Source organism: Dipteris shenzhenensis, chromosome 10 (assembly GCF_047967505.1).
Source record: "Dipteris shenzhenensis isolate YYH24624 ecotype China chromosome 10, Dip_SZ_1.0, whole genome shotgun sequence".
Lineage (NCBI taxonomy): Eukaryota > Viridiplantae > Streptophyta > Polypodiopsida > Gleicheniales > Dipteridaceae > Dipteris > Dipteris shenzhenensis.
In genome coordinates this window covers 55,839,960-55,853,778 of record NC_141605.1, presented here as the reverse complement: position 1 = coordinate 55,853,778, position 13,819 = coordinate 55,839,960, and the positions used below count along the sequence as shown (strand labels likewise).

Sequence of the window (13,819 nt, the reverse complement as noted above, 5' to 3'; positions counted from 1 at the left end):
ACATTTCTTGTGCAACACTCAAAGAACCTCAGTTGAGCCACGCTTGGCCAGGGCGCATCGAGTTTACTCGGTCCCTAACTGTCCATCGTTGATAGTGCTCAAAAGGTTCCTCATTGAGTGTTTGTACGTTGGGATCTGTGTATGCCTTTTCTACACAGGGCAGTATTTGCATTACACTGTTAGTTGATTTTGTCAGAGAGATTTGCACATTGTATGCCTTATCCCTCATTGTTGAGGTTGTTTTCACTTGGTACAAGTGTCAGATCAAGGGACTTTTGCCCAGATTTTGCTTGAGAACACTTGGGTTATCGTCAGAGATCTTCAGATGCCTTTTATCCCCTTGGCAGAAGGGTGATTGCTTGGGATTTATCCCATTTTCTGTTGCAGGTTTGTGACAGGCTGAAGTGTCTGATTTTTTTTTGGTGAACAAAATAGTGTATGCCAAGTGGTTTATGCATATTAAATCAGTGCAATACCTCATCTGAGGTGGGAGAAGTGATCAGTACAGCAGTGTTTACAGCAGTGTTTTGTGCTTTGTCAGCTGATGATGCACTGTTAAAGCACTTGTGGAGCAACTGCAGCATTCTGAAAATTTTTTTTTTCTGAGAAATCAGAATTTTATGCCTGTTTGAGCACGGTACAGTGTGCTGTTCTTACTGTCAAAAGAATCTGCAGCAAAACAGTAAAAATTCCTCCAGTTACTGTACCTTCTGTTGTGAGTGCTTCTGGCTCTTGATAGAGCAGGTTTTTTCTGAGAAATCAGAATTTTATTCAGTTTTTTTTTACTTCCAGGGAATCAGGCACTTTCCTTATCTGATATGGCATCAGGGGGAAGTGAATCATCAATTCTGAACATAAAGAAGTTGGAAGGGGCACACAATTATGCATTATGGGCAGAACAGTGTTTGAATGTACTTCTGTTAAAGAAGATTTCTAAGCCCATAAGGGTGAAGGGTGTCAAGCCATCTGACATGACAAATGATGACTGGGAAGAGCTTGATTTGTCCGCAAGGGCAGCTATCATGCTCACTATTTCTGATACTCTTGTGTTCAATGTTCAGGCTGAAAAGACCTCTTATGGCCTATGGCAGAGGCTAGAAGAGTTGTATGCCCAAAAGAGCTCAGCCAGTAAGGTTTATTGGTTGAAGAAGCTGGTTGATCTTCGCATGAAGGAAGGTACAGCTATGACCTCACACTTGAGTGAGTTCAATGCCTTCTTTACACAGCTTATTGCACAGGGATTGAACCTTGATGAGGAGTTCAAGGCTACTTTCTTGTTGTGTACCCTCCCTGAGAGTTGGGACACTTTCAAGACCACCCTGTCAAATTCGAATATCACTCTTATGTATGCTGATGTAGAGAGCTCTCTCCTTATGGAGGAGATGAGCAGGAAGAATAATGCGATCAGCAAGTCTTCAAATGCCTTGCAGGTACAGGATAGAGGCAGGACTCAGCAGAAGGGCAGATCTGCTGGTAAGTCCAAATCCCGCAGTCAGTCCCGTGGTAAAAAGGATATTGAATGCTTTTACTGTGGCAAGAAGGGACATGTGAAGTCTAAGTGCTTCAAGTTCATACGGGATCAGAAAGCAAGAAGGCTGAAACAAAGGATGCAGGCAATGGAAGCAAAGGCAAAGGCAAGGCCAAGGCAGATGACTTGGATGCAGTGAATGTTGCAGCAGAGGACAGTGACAGTGACATACATGATGTTTTATGCTCTTCTGCTGTAATAGCACATACTTTGGTTATTGATGGCCATGACATGCACACCTGGCTCTTGGACTCAGGTGCTTCTTTTCATGTTACTCCTCATAGGGAGTGGTTTACTTCCTACACAGGTACTTATGGAGTTGTTCATCTTGGGAACAACTATGCATGTCAGATTGCAGGGATTGGCAGTATACAGATAGTATTCCCTGATGGACGCATATTTATGCTTGATGGTGTCCGCCATGTGCCGCAAATCAAGAAAAATCTGATTAGCACTGGTTTGTTGGATGACAGTGGTTACCACACCACATTTGGGGATTCCAAATGGGTGATTATTGATGGCCAGGTTGTAGTGGCTGAGGGTTATAAGAGTGATACCTTGTACCCTCTTTATGTTTCCAGTGTGGGTAATCATGTTGTTGCCATAACCGAGCTGCCAAAGGTTTCATTGTGGCATAGCCGGTTGGGACACATGTCTGTTAAAGGAATGCAAGAACTGTCACGTTTGGGTTATCTGCCGTCTCTTTCTTTTTCAGATTTACCTACTTGTCATCATTGCATATTTGGCAAGCATTCTTTGACTCCTCATAAGAGGAGAACTCCCCAGAATAGAGCACCGCTTGATCTAGTGCACACTGATTTGTGTGAGATGCCACAGTTATCACTAGGGGGTGCAAAGTATTTTATTACTTTTATTGATGATGCCACACGCAAAGTGTGGATCTATTTCTTGAAGCATAAAAGCGATGCTTTAGATGCTTTCAAGAAGTTTGTCGCTCAGGTTGAGAATCGGACAGGTCGCAGGCTGAAATGCCTCAGATCCGATAATGGGGGTGAGTATGTGTCACATGCTTTTGTGCAGTTTTGTGAAGCTAAGGGCATCAAACAGGAACTCACAGCCCCTCATAATGCATCTCAAAATGGTGCAAGTGAGCGGATGAATCGAACTATTCAGGAGAAGGTTCGATGTATGTTGTCTTTTATGCTGCATTACCCCATGGCTTTTGGGCAGAAGCCGTGCAAACAGCAGTTCACATTATTAACAGGTCGCCAAACAAGGCTTTGGAGTTGAAAGTGCCAGAGGAGGTGTGGTCTGGCAAGCCACCTTCATATAAGCACTTACGTGCATTTGGCTGCGAGTGCTTTGCTCATGTACGCAAAGAACTGCGCACCAAACTGGATCCAAAGTCTATCAGATGCATCTTTATGGGTTATGGTGACGAAGGTGAAATGGGGTACAGGTTATGGGATCCCGTTAAACGGAAGATTATACGCAGCAATGATGTCATCTTTAAAGAGGATAGTGTACACAAGGAACCCGTGCAACCTGTGGAATACAGGAGGGTTATTTATGATGATGTCGGACAACAAAGAATGCCCATTTATATGCAGCAGCAGGCTGCTGCAGATAACCCTGTTCAAGAGGGTATACAGGCTGAAAATCAGCCAGATAATTTTGCCAATGATGCACCACTGGATATGCCAGCAGATGGGGCTGTAGAACAGCCAGATATGGTGGTACAGCCACCCGTCATGCATGACGAACAGGCTGGACAGCAGCCTAATCCGGAACATTTTGTTAGGAGGAGCACCCGTGTACAACGGCCTCCTGCCAGGTCTGTTCCAGGAGCCAATAATGTGGCTGATTTTATCATGCTGACAGATTGTGGTGAGCCTTCCAGCTTCAAGGAAGCTATGGGAAGAACAGAGAAAAAGAAGTGGGAGAAAGCCATGCAGTCAGAAATGGACTCCCTACTTCAAAATGATACATGGGACTTGGTGCAGCTACCTGCAGGCAGAAAGGTTTTGCCATGCAAGTGGGTTTACAAAGTCAAAGTGGATTCAAATGCTTTACCGAGGTATAAGGCCAGATTGGTTGCCAAGGGATTTAAGCAGGAGAAGGGCATTGACTTTGATGAGATCTTTTCCCCTGTAGTCAAGATGACTACTTTGAGAGCAGTGTTAGCTCTTGTTGCTCATGACGACATGGATTTATGTCAGATGGATGTGAAGACAGCTTTTCTTCACGGAGATCTCCATGATGAGATCTATATGAGTCAGCCAGAGGGATATGCTGTTAAAGGGAAAGAGCAGCTTGTGTGTAAGCTCAAGAGGAGCTTGTATGGACTCAAACAGGCGCCAAGAGAATGGTACAAGAAGTTTGATGCCTTCATGCAGTCCCAAGGGTATCATAGGTGTGAGACCGATCATTGCTTGTACACCAAACGGGCAAAGGATGGCAGTTTGATGCTACTCATTCTATATGTGGATGACATGCTTATTGCCAGTAAATCTCAGCATGAGATTAGTGCTTTGAAGAAACAACTGCATAAGTCTTTTGACATGAAAGACTTGGGTGATGCAAATCATATTCTTGGCATGCGGATTACTCGTGACAGGTCCAAGGGACTTTTGTTTCTGTCACAGAAGGAGTACATTGACAAAGTACTGCAGCGGTTTAAAATGGAGGGGGGGAAGTCTATTAGTACCCCGTTGCCTCCACATTTAAAACTCAGCAGTAAGGACAGCCCCAGATCAGATGATGATAAGGCTGAAATGGCCAAGGTTCCGTATGCATCTGCAGTTGGTTCTTTGATGTATGCCATGGTTGCCACTCGTCCGGATATTGCTTTTGCGGTGGGAGTCATCAGCAGGTATATGGCAAATCCAGGCAAGAGGCACTGGGAAGCAGTGAAAGGTGTCTTGAGGTATCTCAAGGGTACCAAAGACTTGTGCATATGCTATGGTAGGCAGGATGCATTGGTGCATGGTTTTACAGATTCAGACTATGCATGGAATGCAGATAACCGGAAGTCTACTACCGGTTATATTTTCACATTTGCAGGAGGTGGTGTCTCGGTTGTAGAAATGCATTGCACTGTCAACCATTGAAGCTGAATATGTTGCAGCCACTGAGGCTTGCAAGGAAGCAATATGGCTTACTCGGCTGGTGGGAGATTTGGGCATTACAGGAGATATGCCAGTTTTGCATTGTGATAGTCAAAGTGCTATCATGTTGGCAAAGAATCCGGTCTTTCATCAAAAGACCAAGCACATTTATGTGAAATATCATTTTATCAGGGAGGTACTGGAAGACAAGCGACTCGAGCTTGTGAAAGTGCACATTGATGATAATCCTGCAGATTTGCTCACTAAGAGCTTGCCTACAGAGCGGTTTGCACATTGCCGCCACATCATGGGATTAGGATAAGACCATTCTTATTTTATGGTCTTGTATACAGTAACTGTATATTGCTGTAATTTTTATTCTTTTCTCCCCTTTAGGCACATTGGCCGTTAGGTGGGAGGTTGTTGGGGTAAAGGCACATTGCCACCCCTTTATTAAAGATAGGACACCTATGACTGTCTTAAGACAGTCATAGGGTAAAACCTAATCCTAATAAAACTAATGAGTTTGTGGTGTGGCTCATCACTTCACACCCGCATCTTTGGTGTCTACTCTCTCTCTGACTCTCTCCCCATTGTGCTTCTCACTCTTCCTTCTCTCTCAGTAAGGTGCACCCAGTGTTTCATGTTTCTCGTTTAAAGAAATTTTTGCATACAGGTGACTCACTAATCGAGGGTGTTGTTTTGTTTCAGGAGATAGAGGATAATGCAAGACGCAAACCAACAGGAATCCTGGACCGAGGAACAATGCAAGTATGCAATCGAAAGATACCCACGGTGTTGGTTGCATGGCATGGTCTACCTCTATCAGAAGCTACCCGGGAATCCATATACCAGTTACGAAGAGTGTTCCCAGACTTTATCATCGAGGGCATTGATGCCTAAAGAGGGAAGGAATGTTACGCTCAAGTCGAGGTAACATGACCTCGGAAGGGTCAATCGGCATTTTCCTTTAAAGGATCAATGTTTGTATTATATTTGTTTGGGCTTCATGTAAATGATCAAAAAGGAATAAAGGTCAAGGTCCTTGGTGAGGGTGATTTGGCACTAGACTAGGTGGATCTAAGACTAAAGGGACCTAAATGCATTAAATGTGCCTAGGGGCAAATGGTTTCATAGATATCCCAAGAGAGGGGTAAATGATGCATTAAGGAAGGACCCTAATTTGCAGACATGTGGCATACTAGATCCATCTAGGGAATTTAGGGGCTTGGTGGAATTTAGTAGGCAGGAGCTTCACGTAACGGTTGATTTGGCTAAGAGCTTGCTACCACTGAGGTTGGCTGGGAGGAAAATTGAGGTGCCTATGCCCGTGAATCAAGAATCAGTTAGGAGATTAGCAGATTTTCGCGTGAAAGGCATGAGCAGCTCTGAAAGGAGTGAGGGAAACATCCTGGAGAGAACAAGACTCCACTGAATGTTGCCATACAATGAAAGCTCGATCTGGATCATATCCCTCGAAAAACACCTGTGGGCCAGTAAGAGATAACCAAGCCACTGAACCCCAGGTCATATAGAAAGGTGATGTATGCAAGATGCTGAAAATCCTAGCAAGTCCTTTCCAGATCGTCCTCGCCTGTTTGCACTCCCAAAGGCAATGCTGCACTGACTGCCATGTGACAACGAGGACAAGTAGGGTCAGCCCCGAACCTGGATCTCCACAGGTTCACTGCAATCCCTCCATGAAAATTCCTAAGGAATTTTCAGAGCCTACGCCAAAAGTTCTTCCGCACAGCTACGAAAATCTGAAAACTATCCCAATGTGGCGCTCTGGAGAGCCTCCAACCTCCACTGCTAAGCTGAAACCTCCGGGCATTTCTAACTGTATAGCAAAAGAAGGGAAAGCTCTTCTCTCGGTGTACCTCATCGAACCATTCCCAATGCCCTGGGTCCCACTGCAAGAACCTAATAGGGAAACCACCATACAGCCAAAGTCTCCAAGACCCCAACGCAAGGAGAATAGGATCAGGGTCAAGATACCACTATGAATCCCTACCACACTCAATGAAACCTGCAATCCTGATAGGCTGAAATGCAACCTCCAAAAGAATATCATCAGAAGATCAGACAAGTCTCCCTTCGGACTGAACATCAAAGACAAGCGTATCCTCATGTGCATTTTGCAATGCAATGAGCTGTAACGGAATGCCCATCCGTGAGAACGCTCCCCACCAAGTGGACTCTGTAAGTGGCATGTCATCTGTGTCAATACACTCTGACGGAATGGTTGCATGTATCTACAGTATCTTGAGTGCACTCCCTCTGAGGTGGCAAACTGCTAAAAGTCTCTGATCCTCTAGAAGTCTCATACAGGCCTGCCAAGCACCTACAGTAGACGAAGGTCCCCTCTCCCATCTAGACCACTGCATATAATGTGACACTCCAAGTTACCTGCCATGATGATCCAAAATCGAGTAATTCCACACGACCAGCTGCCTATGAATCTAGTCACGAGAAGTGGGTGGAACTCTACGAAGTGTGTTTCTGAAGCAGCCCCAAGCTTTCAGAATAGCAGCCATGATAGGGGAAGGGGGGGATTTGAGATGGGCTGAAGTAAAGATCCATCTGCTGCTGTCCAACCAATCTCCCCCATGAGAAGGGGTGCAAGACTGAATGCTGCATGAGAAGAAATCCTTCCAAGGGTCCTGTCTAGGCATCAATCCACGTACTACAAACTTGTAGAGCAAGGCCATGCACTACAAGAATCAGGGTCTCCAAAGACACCCTGGCTACAACATCTGAGGTGCCATCTAAACCGCTCCATAGAAAGTTCCTGATAGGTCTCATGAGCTAAGCGATACAACCTCTAGATCTGCACCAACATGAGCAAACAAACCAAGCAGTGGCCAACAATACCTGGTTCACAACCACAACTCTGGATGCAAGGTCAAATCTGGCTGAACTCCAAAAGATGAGTTTCCTCCTGATACTCTCCAACACAGAAGCGAACTGATGTGCCGGAGAGATGCCCAACCCAACCTGGCATTCCAAATATCTGACGGAGACTCCCCTCTGAGTCCAAGTGAACCCTATGTCAATCCCCCAGACTGCAGTGTCCTCATCATCACTGATCCAAAAGCCATTGGATTTATTCCAATTAATGTGTGCACTTGCCGCAATGCAAAACAAATCCAATGCTGTCCTGAATGAATTCAGTGTCTGTGGAGTGGCATCCAAAAATACAGCCGTGTCATCTGCCAACTCACTGTCTAAGAGCTCATCTTCCTACCTCAGAGGAAGCCTGAGCCCTACGATTCCAGCTTGACCTCTAATGTAATAGTTCATAGCCTCAGCCAAAAAAAGGAATAAAAAGGGGGCTAGGGGGCAACCCTGATGGACTGATCTGGTAATCTCAAACATGTCTCCCCTAACTCCACCAATAAGAACTTGGCCCTGGGCTGATTTGTAGAGGGCTAACACCCCTCTTATCCATGCATTTGAGAAGCCAAAGCGAGTAAGTGTGCCCTCCACAAAGCCCCAGTCTACCCTATCATAAGCTTTCTCAAAGTCCAAGAGTAGAATGGCCAGCCTGTGGCCATTATGCATGGCCCACTCCGAAGCCTCCCAAAATGAGAAGATTTTATCAAAGATGCTCCTGCCATGCACAAACCTCGTCTGTGTATCATGGATAAGATCTGGCAGAAAGAGCTGCAAACGAAGCCTGATAGCTTTAGCTAGGATTTTGTACAAGGTACCTAGCAAGGTTTAGGGTTTAGGGTTTAGGGGCCACTGAGACACTAAATTCCTGCAACCCCCTTTCGGAATCAAATGAAGGAGGCCCTCCGTAAGTTGGTCTGGCATCTCACCCGAGTCCCATACACCCTGCAGGGCTGAGGTAATATGATCCCCAATCTGATCCCAAAAAGTAATAAAAAATAAGGGGTTAAGTCCATCTGAACCAGGACACTTGCCCTTGTGAAGGGTAGAGAGAGTAGTCCTAAACCTTACATTGGTGAAGGGTGCACCAAGTGAAACAGTCATATCCCCTATCACCAACCCAGGTAAGTGTCGCCAAATAACCACTCTAGCCTCATCTGTGGCCTGAGTGTCTTGATCTGCTGTAAGAAGGGAGACATAGGAATCGGTGATAACTTGGAAGACGACATCTGGATGTTCTGAAGAACTCCACCTGAGTAAACAAGCTGTGAGACGCTCTCCCTACTACGTCTGGGGCCAAGAGTAGAGAAGAACTGCTTGTTAACCCTACCTCCCTTCTATGTGCAAAATGACTCTCTGGCGTGAAAGGCATACTCTACTCTCTGATCTAAAAGTGGCTGCTGCTAAGCCCTTGTTGTAGTAAGCCGTTCCTGAATCCAAGCATCTGTAGGCCTCTTTTGCTCATCCCTCTGGAGGGCAGCCAACTGCTGGCAGATACCTATCTCACGCCTGAGGATCTCACCCCTTCTGATACGAGCAACTAAAAGATAAAATTCACTAATATCAGAGAGGGCTGCGACTAAGTCTGAAGGAGAGCCCACCTGCAAATCAGATACCCAAGTCCTCAACACTGTCTCTGTAAGGTCCTCCTCTGCATAGAAGAATCCGAAATCCTAACACTGGCAGAGCGGCGCCTCACATGGGGATCTAAGACCATCAAAACCACTGGAAAATGATCCGAAGTGGACACCCCAACTGCAATGCAAACAGTACCGCCTCTATCAAGAGCCCAATCATCCACATAAAATTTGTCAATCCTTGCATGTATAGGCATATCTGCAATCTCCTGTTTCACCAAGAAAACAGGAGAGAATGTGGCTGAGTGTGAAAAGCATCATCATGCCAAGCATCCCTGCCCCTATACTAAAAAAGAAAGGCATCCCATGCTGCTCTCTCTAGGGAGTAAAGGCCACCTTCCCTACCACCCCTTTTGTTAGAGGGCATTTCAACCATGTTGAAATTGCCCCCTATAATCCAAGCATCTGCAATATGTCACCAAGAGAGCAGTTCCTTCCAAAAAAGAACAAGATCCCCTCTAGATTTGGGTACATAAAGGTTTAAGAGACCAACCTTATGCCCATCAATCAAAAGTATAATCCACTCAGCTCTAGAGCGGACTATGATCCCGTGTCCAATCACTAAGGGGAGTATAGAAGAAGAAACAGAAATGCAAGTACCTCCCCTGGTGCCCAAGGCGGGTGACCAAAAAGTGTGGCCTGAAAGAAGCTTACCCGACTTGGAACAATCCCCCTGGCATCCAACTTGTGTTCCTGAATCATCAGAATGTCCAAGGGACCCCTAGTAACACCTGGATGAAGTTGGTTACAAATCAACTGCCTCCGGCAGTAGTGAGGTACACCCCCAAGGCCCTGAACGTTCCAACTGACAATCCTCATCTGCGAGAGGAGGAGGCCGGATGGAAGATCCTGCCCGACCTGGTAGCGAAGAAAACCCTCTCCTACGAAAAATTCCTCCTATCAAGAGGAGGGAATTCAACTAGAAAAAGCACACCCCCCTCTGTTGAGGGGTAAACTCTGTCCTGCAAGATATGCTCCCCAAGCGTGGAGGGTACAAACTCCTCCTCTGCCTCAAACTCAGCCAAGTCTGCCAGAACTGAAAAGAATTCTTGCAAAGAACCTTTGGCGTAGGAGTGCGAAGGAGCCCTGCAGAAGGAGGAGTGGAACCAATAACCCCCTTACCTCTGTCAGGTGTAGACAGACATGGCCACAAATTCATGACCTCAGCCACAATTTTGTCACTACTTTCACATAAAGCAAGGGTCTCTGCAGAAAGGTTCTCCCTAGATGAGCACTACTGCATCTGAACAGGGTTGGGAACAGTCTCATCTACACATGGAACCAGGACAGGGATGTCTCTTGCCTGAAGAGACGGGTCTGTGGCCTCGTCAGTGGTCACCTGAGGTACTGGCTCACCAACTTTGATAGGCACCCAACGGAGGACGACCAAAGCAGGACGTGCTGACTGTCTTGTCCGCGCTGTAGAAGTACCAGGACGAGAGGCTGATGGTCCTGGCTGTGAAGTCGAAGGTCTAGCAGCGCGAGGCGGTAGGAACTGGTCGTGAAGAAGGTCCAAGTCGGTTGAAGCTATGAGGTGCACCCGTGGATCTTTTTGGTCTTTTCTTTTTCCTTGGGCAATCTCTGGCAAAGTGCCCAAGGGTCCTGCAAATCCTACACTGATCCTATAATCTCAACTCTCTGTCTGAAGGAGGAGTCATCTGGACGCTGAAGCATAATGTGGTCATCCGAGATGTTAGGGTCATAGACAATGACCCTAACACGCGGTACCTCATCAGACTTGACTGCCTTTGCTGCTAAAGAACGCATCTCAGGGAGAGGGGGGATCTCAGTAACCACTCCACAGGCGGCTCCAATGGAATGTGGCAATCGATGGTACACGTGAGGAAGGCTTGGAAATCTGATAAAGAGTGACGTCGTCCGGCTGTCTTCCTCGACAAGATCAAGCCCCAGTGAAAAGGGGGTCAGAAAAATCCTCCTGGATCCCAGTGCTAGCAAACTAGCCTGAAGCATTGTACGTGCTACCTCCGAGTCGTCAAAAACAATCTGGAAGAAACCTTGCCCAAGCAGACGAACATCTGTGAAGTGCCCTGCAAGGTCTCCAGGTAGAGTTGCGAGCATCCAATCCCTGGCCTGTAACCTAGAAGGGTGGGACCCATGGATGCGAGCAAAGAGCGATGTCAAGCTCTCCTGCTCAGTACCTTTTTTGGGCTGCTGCTGCTCGTCTTTTGAGAATGTGATGGTTCTCGCGACCGGTGGAAGCGGACGAGGATTGTCAGAGCCATCGTCTATCAGGGTGGAAAGGCCGACTCGAACACTGTTCAGCACCCTCCGACTAAAAAGCTGCTTCGGAAGGGCGTGAAGGCAGAAAGAGGGGATGAAGGGTGAAGAAGGGTGAGGGTGAGGATGAAGGGAGGAAGAAGGGAAGGGTGAGGATGTTGATGAAGGGAGAGGGGATGAAGGAGTAGGGGAGGGAAGAGGTAGGCTGAAAGGGAGGGAGGCGGGGGGAGGGGGCCGCGAGGGAAAGGGGCTGCGGGGGCGAGGGGAGCAGGTGGGGGTAGGGGCTAAGGGGGCGAGGGAGGGGGGCGGGGGTAGAGAGCGGGGGAAGGGGGGCTGAGGAGTAAGGGTAGAGGACGGGGGTAGAGGGCGGGTGTAGAGGGGGTAGAGGGCGGGGGAGAGGGGCTGAGAGGCGGGGGTAGGGGGCGGAGATAGGGGGTAGGGGAGGGGCTAAGAGGCGGGGGTAGGGGGCAGGGGAGAGAGGGCTGAGCAGCGAGGTAGTGGGCGGGGGTAGAGGGCGAGGGAAGGGGGCTGAGAAGGTGGGGGTAGGGAGGCAAGGAGGGGCTGAGGGAGGAGGGAGAGGTAAGGGAGGGAGGGGGCTGAGAGGAGGGAGGGGGCGGGGAGTAAGGCAGGAGGAGGCTGAGAGGGGGCAGCAAGGGAGTCGGGGAGCAGCAGCAGCTCTCTAGCATTGACCCGCTTGTTCCCTAATTCATTTCAGCCATGGCAAGCCAATGTCTGAAGCATGGGAACACATCAGATTTGGCCTTCATGCCATATATCCAAGCAAATTTGGTGTAGTCATCCACAAAGGTAGAAAAGTAAAGGTAGCCCCCAAGAGATGCTGTCCACATCGGCCCGCACACATCACTATGCACAATGTGAAGCTTCCTGGATGCACCAACTGTCCCATCCTTTGGAAATGAGAAACAGTGCATTTTGCCCAACAAGCATCCCTCACAAACATGCTTAACCAGTGCATGCATGGGTGGGAGAGTAACCATCATGTTTTGTGAATGCATTTTAACCAAGCTTCTGTAGTTGAGGTGACCAACCTCGCATGCTATAAGTGGGAATCTGAAATTACAGATTCAGCCACCAAATTTGCCAAGGAAAAATGTGCGCTCAAGAGTAGCCTCAAGGCTTTCAATGCAAAATTAGCTGGCTGTCCAAAAATGACAGCAAATGTCAGCCAGTGACAAACCAAAAATTGACTGCTCCAACAATGAGCTAAATGCACGTGCTGTCCCCAAAAATATGACCTGCAAAACACTATCTGTCCGGTTAAACGAACCCCCTGCCAAAGATAGTTGTCTTGCAAAAATATCAGCCCAAAACAAGGGGCAAATGTCTGCAAAGGTATCCAATGATCAATTGAGCTGTAAATGTCCCACATGGAGGCTGCGTGCCTCAAATCTGACAAGACAACAAGCTCAAACCAAGGGGCAAATGCATAATATACCCAAATTGAGGTGAATAAAGCAAATGTCACTGCAATGGACAGCAAATCTGGCAAAACCCCAAAATCTGAGAGGGCCATGTCGCCCTGGTGCATAGCCGGTGATGGGATGCTGGCGTCCATCAAGGAGTGCCGTGCGTCTCGGTCTCTTGAAGGAGGCTCGACGCAAGACCAGAGCCACTGTGACTCCCGTGGGATGTATCCCGAGTCTAAACAATGACGGGAGGTCCCCCAGAGTGATCTGTGTGTCCCCTCGATGTCTCGTGTGTCGTGCTGCGTCGGGTCAAGGTCTCTGTCACGTCTGCAACTAGAGACTGGACGATCAATGTCACTCGGTGGGAAGAACTCTGTGATCCTGCTCTAAGAGGTGTCTGATGGTGTGGCCAAGCCCCATCGCCTGAGTAAGTGCTCTGTGTGTCGGACCCCCTCGTGAATGAAGGCCGCGAGGCATCTCTGATCTGGGTAGGTGAGGAATCTAGAAAAGAGCCTGGAGCCGTCTCTGAAGAGACAGTGGTAGTGACCTCGAATCTCGTAGTACACTGGGCACCTGAAAATAAAATGCTCCTCCGACTCGACCTCCTGATAGTCGCACAATATGCATATGCGATGCTCCCTAGAGAGTGGAGTGGGGAAAGCAAACAACAAGCTGGAGCAAAACGTAGTACTGCTCAAAATGGATAAGAGTAAAATACAAAGGGTGGCCTATATGGCCCCCAAGTCAACCATATGGTTGACCAAAGAAGGCAACTCAGAGAGTTGACCTGACCTACAAGGCTCATACCAGGGCTAAGTGCTAACACCTATTGCCCCAGAGAGGGGCTTCCATCAAAGTAAGTGGGAGCCCCTCCTGTCCTTTTTGGAGCTTCAACATTGTAGCCACAAGAGAGCAGCAATGGATCCCCTTCTCTTTGACCTTATGATGCGGGGCCATATGTTCCATATGATAAAGGAGTGGTTGTGACAGCAAGGGAAGGAACTATGGATAACCATGGTCACATTA

The 13,819-nt window shown here is 47.7% G+C and overlaps 1 protein-coding gene across 5 annotated transcripts in view; it reads right to left on the bottom strand.

Moving 5' to 3' along the window:
* EDD1 (glycine-tRNA ligase) overlaps window positions 1-13,819 on the bottom strand; it is a 226,263-nt gene that overhangs the window by 132,403 nt on the left and 80,041 nt on the right. The gene's annotated exons all lie outside the window — the stretch shown is intronic.